Raw genomic sequence first — 20,718 nt, forward strand, 5'->3', positions numbered from 1 at the left:
GATTATGAGAGATTGACAGTCTAAAGGTCAGTGTTATATGTGTGCAGGAAACTATGTAATTTCAGCATGTGCAACAGTTTTACTGTATATTAGCATAAAAGTGATCAAGAAGAATTATAAAATCTACTAAATATTTTCCTCTTAATATATGTTATATATTATACAATATATATGATAGATAGATAGATATGTATATTTGGTATTGAGGTTTTAAGATAGGGCCTTGTATTTGCTAGAAAATATTCTACATTTGAGCTCCTCACCAGCCTCTTCTAGAACATATTTTTATACTTCCAGATTTTGACTCATTTCTTAAATATAGACATAGACTTTATGTATTTTTAAAAATATAATGGAATGTCAAAATTAATAAAATAATAAAAATGAACAGACAGTAGTGTTAGTGTTATTTTACATTTTGTAGAGTAACTTAATTATTATCTACATTGTCATCTAGATATTAATTGTATAAGTAATGAAAGGGAATATAAGATTATCAAGTATAGATATTGCCCAATGAGGTAAATTTGAAACCTAAATTAAAGAATGATAAATTTTAGAACTAACAAAGTCAAATTATTAGAATAAACTATAAAAATCCTGTCCAGTAAAGAATGAAATTAATTTGCTTTTATACAAGCATATAAAACCACCTAGCTTGTTATTTTTGAGTAACTAATATTAATAGTTGATATTTATTCAGTGCACTCCAGGACAAAGATTCTCTCAATCCTCACCAAGACTCTCTATAAGTTAAATACATGTATTATCTTTATAATGGAGAAAGTGAGGCATAGACAGTGTAAAACCTGCCATGACCTCACAGCTTGTGAATGTCTAGCATTCTTATTCCAGGCCTAAGGATTTAATCAGTCTATTACAAGGTCATGCTATTTTAGAATGCAAATAATGTAGTACATTTTTTTAAGGAGTAAAGGGATCTGTTTAGGAATTTCCACAATAAATCAAGGATATCTTAACCTAAAGTAACAGCAGCCAGGGTGCATCAGAGGACACAAAGGAGGATTAAAAGTAGAAAAGAAGAAACTGTTTTTCAAGAATTCAGAATTGAGAATTGATACAATTTTGAATTCTTGGCCACATTCCCAAGATTGATCCTTTATCATCTGCATTCAGGCTGTACATCTTACATCCTCCTTCCATCCAATCAGCAATACTGTAAGGTAATTAACTGTATGCTCATAGAAGTGATTTGTTGTTTAAGATGCTGGATGAACTGTTGTGCTGGAAACCCCAGGTAATCTGGGATGTCTTGGAGTAGGAAAAGGTATTGACAAATGCACCTGTGCAATCCTCTCCTGTTATGACTGCCCACCTCTTACTCAACTCCAGCAAAGTGGATTCCTGTAAACCAGCATGCTCCTAACATCCTATTTACTTCATGCTCAAGAAATTGATTTTCACTGGTAGACTGAGTGGACTAGTGAATGATTATCTTTTTTTAATCCCAAATTATAACATATCACAATGCTGAAAAAGAAGCTTGTCCATCTTGAAAATGTTGGAGATACCTGAAAAACTTGTATCCTCTTCACCTTTTGGAGATTTGTCTTGTTTATTTTGAGGCGGTGTTATTACACCCTCAGTGCACTCAGGAAATTCTCAGTTACAGGATCAGAAGGGAGAAACTTGGTCTTTGGCAAAGAACTATGGAAAGCTTCTTTAGGCACTGAACATGTGATATCTAGTGAAAATAGGTAAATAGTTATATTAGTCTCCTTTTGTTCATTCTTGAAATCTTAGGAACCTTAGATAAGGAGACAGATGTGTATCCTTTGCTTAATTTTTGTCTGTTTTACTGGTTGTTTTCTTTGCAAGGAGGGCAGTGGGTAGCTGCTTTGTCTATATATACTCATTACAGCATCATTCCTGTCTATATATACTCTTAAAAGTAATTTTTCATTATAATCATAGTAAAGTATAACTAGTTCACTTCGGACATATTCCAGGTGGGTTGGTCCAGCTACAAGTCTACTGTTGTGATCAATCCCACCTCACAAAGATGTTCTGTCAGAGGCTATAATCTCAAGTCAAAAGGACCATGCTAAGTGGGTCCAGAACTTATCCAGACAGTTTCATATCCATCACTTAAGGGGAGTGGGTTTCTTTGCTCTTCAAAACAAAGAAAAAAATAGTTGTTAGGTATTCAATTTAGTGTATAATAGAAAAATGTATCTAATGTATCAAACTCACATTTTTTTCTTTGTGATACTGAAGATTGAAACCAGGATGTAGGCTTTTTCTTTCATTTTTTTTCCTTTCAAAGTGAGATGATCTGAAGTACAGTATTAGGAAACAAATAGAAGAAGTATGGGACAGGGCAACAGTCTTGAGGCTGGCACGTGCATGGATGAGGTTAGCAAATGGAGTCTATGGTAGCATGCATATAGAATAATCTTTTTTAAAAACATTTAATACAAGTTCATAAAATAGCTTAACTAAAAATTGAACTTTCATTATTGATTCATAATTATGTGTGTTTAGCTTTCCAGTTTGAAGGACTATGCTTTCACTTGAAAATTATTTGGGGGAGTTATTATCGATGGCACTTGTAGTGAATTAATTTGGAGAGTATGGTCTTGCTATGTAGGTCAAGTTGGCCTTAAACTCACAATCCTCCCACTTTAGCCTCCTGAGTACTGGTATTATAGGCAAGCACCACTGAAAGAGTGCCGGAGCCTGCCGGCAACAAAAGAAAATCCTGAATTAGGGGGCGAGGACGGAAAAATAAAGACATAAGACAAAGGATGAGGTCGGGAGGTCTGCAGCTCAAGACTGCAGCACCGTTTATTTTTAACTTTCCCTAATATATACTATTAGAAGTCAAGAGGTAACATAAGGTTACCATAGTCCAGAAAAACAAGGAAAATTTCAGAAAAAAACAAAGTACAGTAAAAACAAGGTCAACTGGTAGAAAGTAAAACAAACTCTGCAGACATAGCAAAGCAATCCTGGGCACCTGGTGTTTTTAAGTAAGCCAGTTCCTTGTACGTGCCTTCAAGTGAGCACCAGGGTCAAGATGATATTTAAACTTTACTGTCAGCTCCCAACAAAAGAGTAGATCAATTTGGACCCAGGACTCCTTGACAGTATCTTGGCCTGGCAAGCAGGAACCAGATGCCTGCTACAGAACCAGCTAAGACAGCAACCCTAGCAGTTTTTATTGGCTAAAGAGCCAGAAGGGCTCTGCCCACTGAGAATAGCAGAGAGAATCTATATCACTTCCGTATCTAGCCATGTTTATTTCTTCTTTCATTAGTCATTGCTTTTGTTATTTGGAATTTACTATGTAATTCTCTTTTTAGTGTCTCATGTTGATTATTCTAGTGAATTTATTTTTGTGAATTTAATTGTTATTTTAAGATAAATGTGAAAGTTGGGTGCCAGTGGCTCATACCTCTACGTCTAGTGACTTTAAAAGATGAGATCTGAGGATTATGGTTTAAAACCAGCCCAGGAAAAGTCCTTATGATTCTATTTAACCAGCAAAAAAGCTGGACTGGAGATATCGCTCAAGTGGTAGAATGACAGCTGTGAGTGAAAAAGTCAAGTGAAAGTACAAGATCCTGAGTTTAAGCCCAGGTACAGGAAAAATAGTGTTCAACAATTCCCATTTTACCATAATAGTATATTGTTGCTTTTTTTGTTCTATATTCTGCATATGAGTGAAAACTTATGTCTCTATAGACAATGATCTCCAATTCTATTTTCCTTTAGCGAGAATAGTTAAGAAATGTGTACTATAGAGGAGTGAATTTGATCAAAATACATAATATATATGAAAATATGACAATGAAATTCCTCTGTATAGTTAATTCATGCTCATAAAACAATTTTTAAAATTCTTCCCATGGGGGAGGAACATACAAAAGAAACAAAAAAAATCACATGGTACATTATAAATACATTAAAAACAACAGCAAGAAAGATAAAACCACTTGTGTCCCTATCTTGGGGATTCTTATCCCCAATTAAGCAACCAAAACACTGCAAGTGAAGTCCTGGCTCAAATGGTGGAGTGCTAGACTTAAGCAAGAAAACTCAGGGACAATGCCCAGGCTCTGAGTTCAAGCTCCAGAACTTTTGTATTTCTGTATTTTTTTGTTCTTTCTCTTCATCTACAATGTGTTTTCTGCTCTGAATTCTTTGTTTACAGCACATGGCTCAGTACTGGGTACCTCTAGATTCGGATCTGCAAACCAGTTTCTCTGTCTCTATTACCACAAGCCCAATTCCTATAAGCTTTCATTTCCCTTTCTACCTGGAGAGATAGTAACTGCTTTTCCAACAGTTATTCTGGGGTGGCAGGTGAAGTGCCTTTCTGAGTTCTTAGTGGCTTGTGGTAACTATACTAGCTATTTAAACTTCACCACATGCACAGCTAATATTTTGATCATCCACTTGGTTCCTATGTCTATTTCCAAATAAATTCCAAACTCTAAAAGGGAACTGACTGTACTTTCATCACTTCATAGCTCTGATCCACTAAATAGGAAACAATGTGAAATCACTTGCCTGGGACATTGTCAAGGAGTTTTATTGCCCTTCTCCCCCCAACTTAGTGTGCAGTTTTTCTTTTCTCTTCCCTTTATTCTCTTATTCTTCCTCCTTCCATCTTGGATTGCTAGATTCCTGGAATCTTAAGTATTTTCTTTGTATTTGCAAAGCAGTATACTTCATCTCTTTCCTACTTCCTCTCCCAAAGATGAATATTCAAACCCATCAAGTGGAGCTGAGTATATTTAGAAAGAACTATATAGTCTTATATAATCAAAGGGAATATAGGCTCCTCCAGGCCCATGTGAGGATACTTCTCACTATTGTAGGACTCTGGTTTGGTCAGCCAGTCTCTTTACAATATCTACTAATCAATACAAACTGCTTTGATTTTAAGGGTTATTTTTATTTATAGCTTGTCATTCTTCTTAAAGATTTCCTAGTTAACAGTTCTTTCTGGTTCATATTTATCTTATACACCATTAGTTATTATATGTATATCATTATCTTACCCTTCTCAAATTCAAGAGCTCATCATTACTTTAGCTTGGCACAGCCCTTTTTTATTGTAAAGGTGATATACGGGGGGGTTACAGTTACATAAGTAAGGTAATGAATACTTTTCTTTCCTTCCTTCCCTCTTTCCTTCCTTCCCTCCTTCCCTCCTTCCTTCCTTCCCTTCTTCCCTCCTTCCCTCCTTCCTTCCTTCCCTCCTTCCCTCCTTCCTTCCCTCCTCCCTTCCTTCCTTTACTTCTTTCTTTCTCTTTCTTTCTTTCTTCCTTTTTTTATTGTGAAAATACCATACAGAGGGGTTACAATTACATGGACAAGGTAATGAAGACATTTCTTATCAAGCATTGTTGCCTCCTCCTTTGTTTTCCTTCCTTCCTTCCTTCCTTCCTTCCTTCCTTCCTTCCTTCCTTCCTTCCTTTTTCTTTCTTTTTTTCCTTATTTCTTCCTTCCTTCCTTTCTTTCTTTCTCTTTCTTTCTTTCTTTCCTTCTTTCTCTCTTTCTCTCTTTCTTTCTTTCTTTCTTTCTTGTCCTGGGGCCTGAACTCAGGGCCTGGGCACTGTCTCTGAGCCTTTTTTGCTAAAGGCTAGCATTCTACCACTTGAGCCACAGCACCACCTCCAGCTTTTTTGTGTATGTAGCATGAGGAATGGAACCCAGCTTCATAGATGTTAGAAAAGCACTCTACCATTTAGCCACATTCCCAGCTCTTAAGTATATTACTTTTTGAATAGTGTTAACCCCTCCATAATTTTCTCGTGTTTCACCCCACACTCCCCTCTCCCCCAAGTTGTAAAGTTCATTTCCAACATAGTTTCTAGTGAGTGTCACTGTTGCATTGGTTCACACTTTGTCCCAACTTCTTCCTGGTCAATGCTATGCAACTCCACTCCTCTTGAGCTCAATTTACTGCTTCAATTTGTTACACCTGCTATACAATGAACTCACGGCACCAGAAAGTTGTAAGTTAGCTAATTCTTAGAAGTTGTAAGTTAGCTAATTCTACAGAAATATTGGAATACATGACTCAAATATGTTTTCTTCATATAATCAGAAAAAATGAATAAAAGCCATAAGTAGAAGTATCTTTAAAACAAAATTTCCTTAAGCAGGATTTATCTACAGAATTTCACATCAGGATAATTAATTTATCTAGGATCATCTATTAACTTTGGTATGTAAAAATCTACTCTTTGTTTATAATACAAATCCTACAAGAGTTAGAGAAAACTAATATGAACTGAGTATATGTGGATATATCCACTTCTCTGAAAGTTGCTTTACACTAACTCATTTAGTTTTTGTAACTACTCTTTGAAATATGTATTATCAACTAACTTCTACAAGTGGTAAAATATAAACTCAGAAATGTTAAGTAAATTAGCTGAGTTTATTTAACCAAAAAAGAGGAAGAGCCAGGATTTGAACCTATTGCATGTGGTTGGTTATCCCTTGTAATCTGGTGTTCTGCCCAAATCCTCTTGTAGCACTTTTACTGTTCCTCTATATTCTTACACCTATACAAGCATGCCTTTGCTTCCAATAGCTCATTCTTTCAATTGTTCTTTGGAAAATGAACCCCAGGCTACTGAATCTGTTCCCTCAGAAAGCAAGAAGACAATGTGCATCTTCAGCCGATTGTTAACAATGCAGGAAAGTGAAATTTCAGTGCCTTTACTTTGGGGTGGATACATTCTGAGGTACAAATTCCTGTCAGTCTGATGGGTGCTATCTTGATGGGACTTTACCTCATCATATCCATACTTGGCTGCTTCTTTTTAGCAGTTCTGTTTCCCCTATTCCTGTATCATTTTTTTCTCAGAGAATTTTCTTAGTAAATTGCTTACATACAAATCATTGTCTCAGAGTTTGCTTTAGGTGAGTCCAGTCTAAGATATCTTGCCTAAACTTATCAAGCATATTTTATTAAGCACTTATTATATGCCAAATAGTATGGGTAGATGTCATTTCTTCATTTTACAAATGAGTCTTGATAGGTTGCTGTCAATCACATGCCCACCGTCAGAACCAAATAACCCTTATCTGACTCTAAGTCATTTTAATAACCCTTGTGCTTCATTCCTTGAGGTTATGACATTTCCCTTTTCAAGGGTTTCAATTCATAGTTGGTTAAACTCTATCTGAGGAAGACTCTAAAAAGAAATAATTAAGGGCTGGGAAGGTGGCTCAGTGGTAGAGTGCTTGCCTTGCATGCTTGAGGCTCTGGGTTCGATTCCTTAGCACCACATAAGCAAAAAGAAAAAAGCAGGAAGTGGCGCTGTGGTTCAAGTGGTAGAGTGCTAGCCTTGAGCTGAAGAGCTGAGGGACAGCGTCCAGGCCCAGAGTTCAGGCCCACGACTGGACAAAAAAAAAGAAAGAAAGAAAGAAAGAATTAAATTTCCACTGCAAACCTAGTATTCATATCATTATACAATTTATTTTTTTCTTACCCAGAGAATGTAGATATCTGTAACCAAGGAAACAATGTTTTCTTGTCTGAGAAAAACCTATGACAGGCCATATAGTTTGTACACTAATCCTTAGAATATTTATGGAGCATATGATTTAGGATCCCTTAAGGTATGTTCAATTCAGAAGAAGATTGACCTAGGAAGACCTAGCATATAGTCTGTTAAGTGTCATATAAAAGTAATGATAGCAAAGAGGATGAAACAAGGGAGTGCTCACCGCCTAGTGATTCGTAGGTGAGTCAGTGCTGGTGATAGAGTTAAGGAGCGATGAAGTTTAAGCTTAGTTGTATAAATAACATTTTTGTACTTTATTTGATTCTACTATGTTACCATTCTATTTTATGTTCTGTTCCATTTTTCCCATTCTATTTCATCCCATGAAGGAAAAATGCATATCATAATCATATTGGAAAGAGAGGCTGAAATTACAGACGTAGAAAATGGCTTCTGTCTCTAATTCTTCATTTAAAAACTCTAATACAAAGGCCTAAGCCCCAAAGAACTTGCTCTGGTAGGTGTAGTAGCAGTGTTTCTCTCTGAAAGACAGTGTGTATAGAATCACTGTAGTCTTTAAAGACCCAGAAGATTTTATAGTTATAATGTTTGCTCCCAAGCAGTGAGTGTTTATATATCCACAGTTATATGTATGAGTCTCAAATTAAGCTTTCGTATTTTTATGTGTTTCTAAATGGATATGAGAGCTTGGAGATGTCAATGGCAACATTTGACAAAAGGGAATGATTTCCATAGAGTCCTAGGATTTCCAAAGAATCCTTACCTTTAGAACAGAAATAAAATAAAGCAGGTGAGAGTACAAGGGTTTGAAGTTGTGCTAAATTCAAACCCCAGCTTCATCACTTAGTATTTGGGTAAACTTGGTTAAGCTGTCACTAGAGAATAGATGGTGTACTCTCAGCTTCCAGTTTCTGCACAAAACCACAAGTCCTTGAGACCCATTCAGGAAAAGAATTTCTGAGTGTCTCACAAAAAGAGATTCCAACAGTGAAATTGAAAAAAAACATTTCCTGTTCCTTAAGCAGGAAATAGGAGTTAAATACTCAAAATGTTATCTGCTGTTTTATTCTGAATGGAACAAATACACATGGTCATGCAGTCAAGCAACTCCCAACTATTAGAAAGTGGTTCTGGGTTGCCATGATGGGTGCTTTTGCTTATTGTTTTAAAATATGCCTCTGGTCTTACCCAAAACATGGGTAACAAAAGGTGAGCTTTAAGGCTTTCTTTTTTCTCACCTTATTGTTCCTACCCATTTATAGAGAGTTACCAATTTAGGTTTTTTTTAACCATTTTAAAGGAGAGGGCAAATTTAGATAGCCCTTTTTAGGTTTCTAGTTCCAGACTTTTTCCAGTTGCTTTTTGGTTTTAACTTGTGATTCTGTCCCTTTTTATATTCATTAAAAATAATATAATTTCTGTTTCCTCACCTATCTATTTTGAATCAAAGATTCTTGAACTCTTTGTGCCTCAGTTTTCTCATCTCAAGAGAAGGTATAATAAGACATTTTTCAGGGAGGTTTAAGATAAAAGTGAATTTAACATACGATTCTTAGCATAATGTATAAATATGGAAAATGCTCATCAAATATCAATTATTATTATGTATTCTGGAAAGTGGAACCTGGAAAGTAGAACCTGACATCTTTTTTTTTTTTTTGTCAGCCAGTCACGAAGCTTGTCCTTGACCCTGACCACTTTTTTTTTTCATCAACGCTAGATCTCTACCACTTAGAGCCACAGCTTTACTTCTGGATTTCTGATGGAGCCTCACATCTTTCTTATATTACTTATACATATTATATATAATATATATTACTTATATATTTCTTATGTTACTGAATATTTCTGAAAAAGCTGACTTTTATTTTGGTCTAGATGTGAGAAGTTCATAAAATGTCATTCTGTGCTAACAAATGAAGTGGTGAAAAGACTGGAAAAACTCTTTTTGGATCTGTTAGGGAGAGAGACCTATAAGAAGCTTCAGTGGGAACCAGTGTCAAAATAGGGAAAATGTGCAGTCCTTGATAAAGTACTCAGTGTGGACAAATTTAAGAGTTTAAAATGTTAAGGTGACCCTGTTATGGAGGAGTTTGTCATTTTGTGCTCAAGTTGGAGAAAAACCTTTTATGCTTATAGCACAGAGAGGTTAACAGAATCATTTTTGAAATGCGCTAGAGCATTCTGTTCTTAACAAACCTACCTGGGGGGAGGGGGGCAGGGATAGTTAACCAAAGCTTGACCCTTAAGGATTTTAAAAGCCTAAATGACAGAGAAAGGAAAGTACTCAACTCTAGTAAACTCCAGTCTTCACATGGAGAAGAGAAATACTCAACTGCGATGACTCTAGCCATCCTTTACCATCTTTAGAGGGGAAAAAAAAGCCCAAGACATACTTTTAGCATTCAAAGGACAGAGGCACGGACTCACTAAAATATTGAGACCTAAGCATAGGATCATAAACCTATTTCTTCCTTAATATATTCGGAAGAGCCTATTTACTGATTCTCTTTTACCCAGTATATCATGTCTATCAAGAAAAAAGTTACAAGGCATAATAAAAGTCAAACAATAATTTGAAGAGACAACTAGAACATCAGAGCCAGACATAGCAGGAATATTGGTCTTATCAGTTCAAGAATTTAAAAGGCTCTAATGAATGAAGTACACAGCATGTGTGAACAGGTAAGTAATATAATTAGAAAATCTTAAAAAGTAAATAGAAAGAAATGCTAGAGATAAAAATAATCACTGTAACTAAAATAAAGAATGCCTTTGGTATGCTTATTAGTATACTGCACAATGGTAAGGTAATAATCTCTGAGTTTAAGGCCGTGTCAATACAAACCTCAGAAACTGAAAATCAAAGAGCAAAAATTGAAAGAAAGAGAGAAAGAAAGAAAGAAAGAAAGGAAGGAAGGAAGGAAGGAAGGAAGGAAGGAAGGAAGGAAGGAAGGAAGGAAGGAAGGAAGAGAGAGAGAACAGAAGCTGGGCACTGGTGGCTCACACCTCTAATCTTAGCTACTCAGGAGGCTGAGATCTAAGAATTGCAATTCCAAGCCAGCCAAGGCAGAAAAGTCTGTGAGACTCTGGTTGTTTTTGTTTGTTTGTTGTTGTTGTTGTTGTTGTGTGTGTGATTCTTATCTCCAATGAACCACAGAAAACCAGAAATGACACTGTGGCTCAAAGTGGTAGAGCACTATCCTTGAGCTGAAAAGATCAGGGACAGCACCTAGGCCTTGAGTTCAAGCCCCATGACCAACAAAAAAAAAGAACAAAACCCAAAACAAAAAAATAGAACAGAATATCCAAGGACATTAAGACAACTATGACTGTGTACAAAATTCTATTACAAAGTATGCATACTATATAATTCCAACAAGTTGACATTCTAGAGGAGGCAAAATTGGGGGGTCAGTAAAAGATTTATGGTACCAGGGTTTAGGTAAGGAATTCATGAGGATTTTTAAGGTAATTTGTATCTACATGATACTTCATTATACATTCACTAAAACCTATAGAATGTGCAACCATAAGAGTAAGCTATGAGCTTTGGGGGATAATGACACTCCTATGGAAGATCATCACTTGCAGCAAATATACCACTCTGAAGTGGGGATGCTGGGTCTAACCAGTGGTTGGCCAAGTGGTGGACAGGGAATTGGGTTTAACTGGTACCATCTTCTCTTCATAGTGGAGGAAGGGGAATCCCACCTACCAGCTGATGGGCATGTCTGAATTCCTAGAGGCAGAGGCGGGGATTTAGATGATAGCTTACTGGACCTGTCAGTCCTGTGCCTTGAACTTGGAGACTGGAGTTTCATGTGACCCTGCTCTCTGACCTGACCCTATTTTAGGGTCATTCGAGCTCAGCAGCCATTATGCCAGGCCTCCTGTGCTGCGATTCCTGTCTACTGTCTCCCCTCCAGTCAGCAAGGCATCCTCTTCAGCTCTCCATTGGAGTTGATCTGGGTGATTGGTATTGGTTTTCTGCTCTTCCTTTCCTCTCCTGCTCTCATGGTTCAGTTTTCTAACAGTGTTAAGTGTATTTACAGGGTTACAGTTCTTTGTGACAGAGTCCTCCTGCAGATGCCAGCTTTCTTAATAGATTCCCAATTCGACCTCTCAAAATGTGGCTTCTCAGTATTGCACCAACTGGATTTACTTTACAACATGTTAACACATGTCAATAACTGAGGCAAGCTGTACATCTGTGGCAGCAGAGGTTAGATATATAGATGTCCCATATTAGTTCTCCAAGTTAGCTATGAACCTAAACCTTCCTTAAAACAGTAAAACCTTTTTTTTTAAGCTAGGGATCATTGTTACATAGCAGACCCTTGCTTATTTGAAGAAGCACACCTTAGTTTGGATAATTCAGGGTCTTTACTCTTCTGCCTTCTCCTTATCTTGATAGCTTTTTTTTTGTCTGTATTTCACACTTGAATAATATATTTAGCCTATAGTCATTTATTTTTTAATTTTTTTTAGGATTTTAAAATTATTTTTAAGTAGTTGTACAAAGAAGTCATCTTTGTGTGTGTGTGTGTGTGTGTGTGTGCGTGCGTGCACGCGGGTGCGCACGCGTGCATGTGTGCACATGCACGTGCATGCTGGCAATCATAGGGTTTGAACTCAGGGTCTGGGCACTGTCCTTAGCTTTTTTTTTCCCCTCAAGGCTAGTGTTCTACCATGAGCAACAGTTCTATTTCCTGCTTTTTTTTTTGGGGGGGGGGTGGTTAATTGGAGATAAGAGTCTCATAGACTTTCCTGACTGGACTGGCTTTGTACCTCAGATCTTAGCCTCTTGGGTGTCTAGGATTACAGATATGAGCCACTAGCACCTAGCTTAAAAATCACCACTTAACAAAGCTGTTTGTGAATACAGTATATTGAAGGATATTAGCAAACCTGTTTAGCCAGCTTTTCCCCTCCTCCATTGGTGGCCACCATCCAGGGGAGGGTTTTGGGTCTTTCCCAGGCCAGGCCTCCTACAAGTCACCATGCAGAGGATGGTCTTGGGTCTTTCTTCTTTGTCTCAGGCCAAATCCACCAATCTCTGATCACCATCCTCAAGCCACTTCCCTGGAGAAGATCTGGCCTGATTCAAACACATCAGTCATACTATGAGGTTGCCTGAAAGGAGAGAAAGGGGAAGAATAGAGGGCAACATAAAGCAACAGCCCAGGACCACTGGCCTCTTGGTCCTCCTACTAATTGTTTTGAGTGACCTTAAATTTCTCTTTACTAAAGAAATTCTTTAAAAGTGTGCTTATCATTCCTGGTATTATTTCAATACTACCAGAGAACAAGAACCAACCACACTGGTGTCTTGTGCATCAATATCTTGATCCATGCCATCCTTTCGACATTCTCATTCATCTCTCCCCTCTTCACCTCTTCCCTGACTCTTCTCATAAGCATTTTTAGGAGCCTTTTAAAAAGATTTAAAGAAGATTTAAAATATTTTAAAAAATCTGATTAACAGTTGCCTAATCCAATACAGATTTACTTTCATTAAAAGACTAGGGCTGGATTAGAAACTTAATGATTATATGCCTTTGCCTATTTGTTTCTTTCTGACTAGAATTTTCTTCTTTTTATTCCTACATTTATCCTGAAAGTATTAGATGAAGTGTCATCCCTTCCATGACGCTGTCTCCTTTGTGCTCCTTTGATACATTCCATAATTTTAAATTATTTTGCTTATTTGTCTCCCCAACTAAATTATAATCAACGGGAAGGAACCAGCCTTCAATATGGTACTTGCCATATGATATACATGATGTTCAATGAGTCAATAAATTCACCAACAAACATCATGTCCCAAGTGCTAGACTGTGTCATGCTCAGACCATTATGGTTTGAATATGAAATACAATCATGTGCTGAATCCTTGGTCCCCAGGCAGTGGTAGTATTTCTGAGGCTCATCTCTGGTACCTTTAAGGTTGCAGTTGGACGGGCCTCATTGGAGAAAGTAGATAACTGGGGACATGTCTAGGAAGGCTGTTCCTAACCTCTGTCCCTTCTTTGCTCTCTCCTTCCTGTCTATCATGAGAAAAAACCATCTCTACCACGTTTTAGCCAATACCATGCTCACAAGACCAAGCAATCACAGATATAACCTCTGAAACCATGAGCCAAAATAAAATGGTCCTTCCCTTAAGTTGTTCTCTCAGGTATTCTGACCACAGCCACGGAAAAGTAACTAATATACAGACAAAAAAGGTAAGCAAAAAATCAGTAGTAGGTTCTGTGTTGCAAAGAATTTTTATTTAGTTCAAAAGAGAAGAAAAAAAAGTTATATCTTGAAATATCAATTGCATTGTAATTTTTGATTTCAGGTGACCGAAAATAAACTGAAATAAGTATTGAGAAATGAAAAGGACAGCGTTACACATGATATTGCAGAGGCAAGGCTGCCACTGAGCTCCAATTTAGGGGAATCTGGGGAACCAGGCACATTAATATAGTCTGGTTTCTGCAAAGCCCTGGGCCTCACCTTTTATATCACCTTTTCTCTTTCAGCAAGAATATGTAGAGAATAACCCTGAACCTCAGAACACATAGTTTTGTGCCAGAGAGAATGTTCTTCCCTAGTTCTGCCTCTAAAAATCCTGAAAAACATCACTGATAAGCCTTTTGTGAGTCAAGTACTCACCCTGGATGAATAATCACCTATAACCAGGGGAAGACACTGATCTTCCTGGGTCAGGTACCCACCCTGAATGACTGAATCACCTGAAGCCAGAAGACATTGATCTGACTGAGTCAGGTGTCCACCCTGATAACTGAATCACCTGTAGTTGGGAGATGATACTGAACTAATAGTCAGGGGCATATTCTGAGTCAACTATAAAGGAGGGAAGATCAGATAATCAAAGACATGAGAAATAGGGTTGATCTCAGTCCTTGCTTTTTCAAACTTGGTTCATAGCTTTATCTGTGGTTCATTTAAAATGAATCTACTGAACTTGAATATTTATTTAACTAACTCCAAGTGATTTGGTTAATGTACAAATTTTAAGACACAGGGCTACACTAGCCAAAATAGTTGTTCTTTCTTTGGAGGCCGGGAAAATTAGCACTAGTCTGTAACAGGAGATGTTTAAGATCATATTTGCAAGATCATCTTGATTCCTTAAAAGTTAAAATATCCCAAGTGATCACAAACAAGACCATACTAAAGCTACCAGCAGCACAACTATGTTTATTGCAGCATTATTTACCATAGCTAAGATATGGAACCAACCCAGATGTCCCTCAGTAGATGTATGGATCAAGAAAATGTGGTATATATCCACAATGGACTTCTATGCCTCCATCAGAAAGAATGACACTGCCCCATTTGTTAGGAAATGGAAAAACTTGGAAAAATTATATTAAGTGGAGTAAGCCAGGCCCAAAGAAACATAGGTCCCATGGTTTCCCTTATTTGCAATAACTAGTATATGTCTGAGACAAGCAGAAACGGTCAGATAAGTTGATGTTAGGTGAAATGAACCCCAAGATAAGTATTCAAATGTTTTTTTCTTTCATGCAATTGTTTCTAACATATTTATAAGATGATTTCTTTGTTGCTTTGTATGTCCCTCCCCCATGGTATAACCCTTACTTTCACTGTATTTGATGTTGGTATAATTTGTGGAGGGGAAGGAAAAAAACAAATTGTTTAAATAGGGATACAGGTGGACCCATTGCAACAATGAGATGTACAAATCGTTATGTCAAAAAACGAACTTTACAATTGGGGGGGGGAGTAGAGGGGTGGTGAGAGGGCTGGGAAGGGATGGGAAGGGGAAACAAAGGATGAGGCAACAATGCTTGATAAGAAATGTACTCATTATCTTGCCCATGTAATTGTAACCCCTCTGTATGGTATTTTCACAATAAAAAAAAGTTAAAATATCATGAAAAGCTTTGGATTTTTTAAATTTTACAAATGCTATTTTTCTGAGATAGTATGCAAAGAAATAACATTTCAACTTCCTTTATAACATTTACCTGTCATCTCACATCCCAGCGACTTAATATTAATGCCTATAAAGCCTCATTTCCATATCAGTGTTTGGCTTTCCCTCTCTTTGTTCCTCTCTCTCCTTCCTCCCCAACATCCCTAGTGCTATCCTGAGCTTTTTTTTTTTCTCTCCTTAAGGCTAGCACTTAAGCACAGCTCCATTCCTGCCTTTTTTTGAAGATTTAATGGAGATAGGATTCTTGTGGACCTTCCCCACCCAGGTGGACTTCAAACTGCAATCCTCATATGTCAGCCTTCTGAGTAGCTAGGATTACAGGTGAGTCATTGGTGCATGGCTCCTGACTTTTTCTGGAGCTCCACTCTCACTAAGTTTTCCCAAGATGATTCTTTTACTCTCAGAGTGGTCCTACCATGGGGTCATTAGTACATCTTCTGGGCTTGTATGTGTCAGTTGGTCAAAAAGCGTGAGTTTCTAGATCCTGTGTACTGAGGACTGTACTTCAAGACCTCACAACTGCTCAGTTTCCTTGATTATGGCTGGTGCCCTACAACTTGAACCATGCCTCCAGCCTAGATTTTTTGCCAGCTATTTGGAGGTAGGGTCTGCTTGAATTTTCTTCAAATATCAATCCTCTGGACTCAGCCTCCTAAGTAGCAAGGATTACAAGCATGAGCTACAAGCTTCTGTCAGTAACACAATTCTTATGTTTATCAATCTTCTTATGCATAACAGGGGAGGTATAGAAGATAGTGATAGCAAATTATTTTTGTTTTGGCTACATGGAGCAAGAAATATGTCCAAGAATCAATTATCTTTCTCTTCTCTGAAAATCAGGACTTAAAAAAAAATAATCTTTGCTACTAGTTAAAACAGGGTTGAGTATAGACTCCCAAAGGGTTAAAGTGTAGTTCCAAAGGAACATTGAGTTTTTAAACAATTGTTTCTGGTTTCTTATAGTGGTACTTTTTTGATTAATAGTTTAAATCATTTTAGATTTTTTTTCTTCTTAAGACAGAATTTAAGCCATATTAGGTTTTCATATCAACGTATTTCATATCATCATATTTTATACAGAGGCAGAGTTTGAGAATTCTCCCTCCTTCCCTCTTTCCCTCCCTCCCTCCTTCCCTTCCTTCTTTCCTTCTTTCCTTTCTTCCTTCCTTCCTTCCTTCCTTCCTTCCTATCTTCCTTCCTTCCTTCCTTCCAGCTTGCTTGCTTTCCACTGGTGCTCTGCTTCTTGAGACACATCACTAGCCCAGCTTTTTGCTATTTAATTGGAGATAAGGATCACACAGGTCTTTGTGTCCAGGTTGGTTTCCAACTTCTCTCTTCAAATCTCAGTCTACTGAGGATTACAGGCATGAGTCTTCGGCATCCAACTTGAAAGATTCTTATTTATGCAAAGGAGATTGGAAACAAGAGTTTTTCTGTTTACAAAATAGACTTACGTGCTGTGCAAAAGTGCTGGTGTTAGAATCAACTCCAAATGGATCAAAGACCTTGGAGTCAAAGGAGACACCCTGAAAACATTACAGGATGGAATAGGAGAAACCCTAGGTCTCCTTGGCATAGGACAAAATTTTCTTAATAGAGACCCAGAAACACAACAAATCACAGAAAGGTTGGACAAATGGGATTGCATGAAGTTTCAGAGCTTCTGCATGGAAAAGGACATAACTAGCAAGATCAATAGAAAGCCCATGGACTGGGAGAAGATCTTCACTAGCCATACAACCGACAAGGGTCTCATATCTAAAATATACCTGGAACTCAAAAAATTAAATCCCCCAACAACAAATCCTCAAAGAAACAACTGTCCAATAAATAAGTGGGCTAAAGACTTAAAGAGAAACTTCTCTGAAGAGGAAAGAAGGATGGCCAATAGACAAATAGCCATAGAAGAAATGCAAATCAAAACAACATTTAGATACCACCTCACCCAAGTTAGAATGGCTATAATCAAGAACTCTAATAGCAACAGATGCTGGAGGGGATGTGGCCAGAAGGGAAGCCTACTGCATTATTGGTAGGAGTGTAAACTTGTTCAACCACTTCAGAAAGTAGTATGGAGGTTCCTCAAAAGACTCCACATAGAGCTCCCCTATGACCCCACAACCCACTTTTGGGCATTTACCCAATTGATCACAAACAAGACCATACTAAAGCTACTAGCACAACTATGTGTATTGCAGCATTATTTACCATAGCTTAGATATGGAACCAATCCAGATGTCTCTCAGTAGATGAATGGATCAAGAAAATGTGGTATATATACACAGTGGAATTCTATGCCTCCATCAGAAAGAATAACATTGCCCCATTTGTTAAGAAATGGAAAGACTTGGAAAAATTATATTAAGTGAAGCCAGGCCCAAAGAAACATAGGTCCCATGCAATAGCTAGTATATGTCTGAGACAAGCAGAAAAGGTCAGATAAGATGATAAGTGAAAGAACCCCAAGATAAGGACACAAGTGGTTTTCTCTTTCTTGCTATTGTTTCTAATGTATTTATAAGGTGATTTTTTTGTTGCTTTGTATGTCCTTCCCCCACGGTATAACCCCTATTTTCACTATTTGATGCTGGTATAATTTGGGGAGGGGAAGGGAAAAAGCAAATTGTTTAAATAAGGATATAGGTTGACCCATGGCAACAATGAGATGTACAAGACCGCTATGTGGAAAAATGAACTTTACAATTTAGGTGGATGGGGAAGAGGGGGAAGAGTGTAGTTGTGGAGATGGGAGGGAAGGGATGGTAGGGGAAAAACAAAGGAGGCAACAATACTTGATAAGAAATGTACTCATTACCTTGCTCATGTAACTGTAACCCCTCTGGTACAGTATTTTCACACACAAAAAAAAAAACTTACTAAAAAAAAGTGCTGGTGTTGCAAGCCTGTAATCTCAGCTACTGGAGAGGCAGAGAAAAGGTGGATATTGGTTCAAGGTCAGCATAGGCAAAAGTTATTGAAACCCATATCTTAACCAACTAGGTGTTATGGTATTTGTGCATTTGCATTCTTAGCTATGTAGGTGGTACACCCGAGGTCTGAAGCTGGCTCCAGATTAAAGCATAACACTCTATTTAAAAAATAAAACAAAAATAAAAATCTTGGAGACATGGATCAAGAGTTAGAGGGCCTGTCTTGGAAATTCAAGGCTCAGAGTTCAAATTCTAATGCTGAAGAGAAAGAGGAAGAGAGAGGGGGAAAGTGAGGGGAAGAGAGGGGGGGCAGGCCTATACAACTAAGGAACACTTCTTAACATGTACTGGATGAATCTCAAGTGACTCTCCTCTTATTGTGTGCTATTGACTCTACAACTTTGTAGGACACTTCATCAAAGAATAAGGGAAAGAACAAAGAACCATGTTGCAACAGACAGGCTAGGTACCATTGTGTTTGGATGAAATATTTATAACATCATACAATAAAGGAATATACCATATGTTGAATCATGTCCCTTTTATTTTCAGAGCACATAAGATTAGACTGTTTCTAAGACAGCAACCCTTCATTTGAGTTGTAATGAAATTAGTAGCCAAGAACCATGATCTTCATTCGGTCCAGAGACTTATTACACGATAGGTAAATTGTTTCTCCTTAAGGAAGCCCTTAAGACAACGCTGAACCAGTCTAGGTGCAGATTATCCAGGAGCTGATACAGAATCAGTTTTGCTGGAAACTTTTTCAATCTAGACCAAATTCTGAAACTAGGTCATAAAAGCCTGAGATGGAACACTTATGAGCTACAGAAAGCAAGACAATCCATCGAGGCCCAGACTGTGAAAGGTGGACAGACAAACGAAGTTTATTTACACTATTTATATCAGAAAGAGAGAGACTACTTTGTCCTGGGCTAGAAACCCAGAACCAAGAGCAGCCTCAACCACCAAACCTCTAAGCCTCCAATGGGCAACCCCGACCCCCAACCTTTATTAGTCGGTCTGCAAACCTCCAAACCTCAGACCTCCAAAGCTCCAGAGCTCGGAACCTCCAAAGGGCAAGGCTTTCCCTTTCTAACCTTCCTCCTTCACCGCAGGCCTCTCCACTCTGCACAGGCCTGCCTGCCTGCTCTGCTCCGGAGGCCTCTCCAGAGGAGGCCCGAATGACCCCCAGGGGAGGCCCGAATGACCTCCCGAGGAGGCCCCGATGACCTCCAAAGAAGGGCCCAAGTGGCCTCTCGAGGCCTGCCTAGCAAGCTTTCCCCTCCTGCTATCTCTCTCCACTCCTACTGCTGTCTGGTTTTTCCCTTACTCTCCCTGGCCTCAGGACCCCGGTCTTTCCCTTACTCATACCCTGACTCCCCATAATCGCTCCTCCGGCCTCTGGTTTTTCCCCTACTCCCAGGCCTCTGCGCGCGCAGCCTATATATACCCGGATAGGCTTTGTCCCTCCCCCACTAACGGTTTCTAACCACTATTCATGCTCCTCCCCCAAGTAGCCCCCTGTCCAATCCCAATCGGCAGCTCACCATGTGGGGCTCAATGCCCCACCCCCTCCAATAGCACACCCCGCCCCCTTTCGGCAGCATGTCCCGCCCCTTTCCACGGCATGGCACGCCCCTCCGGCGGCGCCCCGTGGCGCGGTGACGTCACCTCTCCAAGCCCTGCTTTGTTCCGTGGCGGGGTCTGTGGTGAGCTCGCCTCTTGATGCCCCGCCCCCTCCAGCAGGCCAATTGGCGCTGATTATCAGGGCCCCACGGGTTATTCCCAGACCCATTGAAGACAACCTGATGGTTAGGCATCACCACGGCCTGTAGGATGCTCTAGGAGAACCAACTTCGAGATTCATCACTTAAGTGAGATAAGCGAACAGACTATCTTCATGTCAAGAGGCCTCCCGGCCCCAGGCAGCAGCCATGTCACCCGGGATTTCTGCATCACGGCTCACTGGGGAGCTGGGAAGGGCTGGGCTGCGAGTGGAGACAGTTAGGGTGATCTAACGGCCTGACCTCCGCGTGACGACCCTGGGCCGGGACTGAAGATCAGGTGACACTTCTGCGTCACCAGCGGGAGCATGCGCAGTAAGAGCAGCTGGGGATGGGGTGTGGGGGCAAACAGGGCGGGCGCTGGCGACACGGTGGTGGAGGCCTCAGTGATGGCGGCCATGGCAGTGGGCCGTGAAGACTCATGGCAGCCATGGTGGACGCGCCAGCCAGCACAGCCTCTATGGCAGCACCGGTGGCCCTAGCGGCAGTGCCGACAGCGACCATATTGGCAG

General features: G+C 39.1%; 2 long non-coding RNA genes across 3 annotated transcripts in view; one reads left to right on the top strand and one right to left on the bottom strand.

Moving 5' to 3' along the window:
* Nucleotides 1–1,539: 1,539 nt before the first annotated feature.
* On the bottom strand, nucleotides 1,540–20,337 carry LOC138803078 (uncharacterized). Of its 2 annotated transcripts, none has more exons than XR_011364859.1 (3): nucleotides 20,228–20,337; nucleotides 12,426–12,650; nucleotides 1,540–1,705 (listed from the first exon to the last, which is right to left on the bottom strand). It is a non-coding gene; the product is annotated as an uncharacterized lncRNA (long non-coding RNA). The 2 variants fall into 2 exon arrangements; XR_011364858.1 differs by lacking the exon at nucleotides 20,228–20,337 and adding an exon at nucleotides 19,794–19,828.
* The window catches only part of LOC138803077 (uncharacterized), a 29,888-nt gene continuing 29,371 nt past the window's right edge, over nucleotides 20,202–20,718 (top strand). The window contains exon 1 of the long non-coding RNA XR_011364857.1: nucleotides 20,202–20,521. This is a non-coding gene — a long non-coding RNA (uncharacterized lncRNA). The remainder of the gene's footprint in view (nucleotides 20,522–20,718) is intronic.

This window comes from Dipodomys merriami, unplaced genomic scaffold (assembly GCF_024711535.1).
Source record: "Dipodomys merriami isolate MVZ:Mamm:240054 unplaced genomic scaffold, mDipMer1.0.p SCAF_332, whole genome shotgun sequence".
Taxonomy (NCBI): domain Eukaryota; kingdom Metazoa; phylum Chordata; class Mammalia; order Rodentia; family Heteromyidae; genus Dipodomys; species Dipodomys merriami.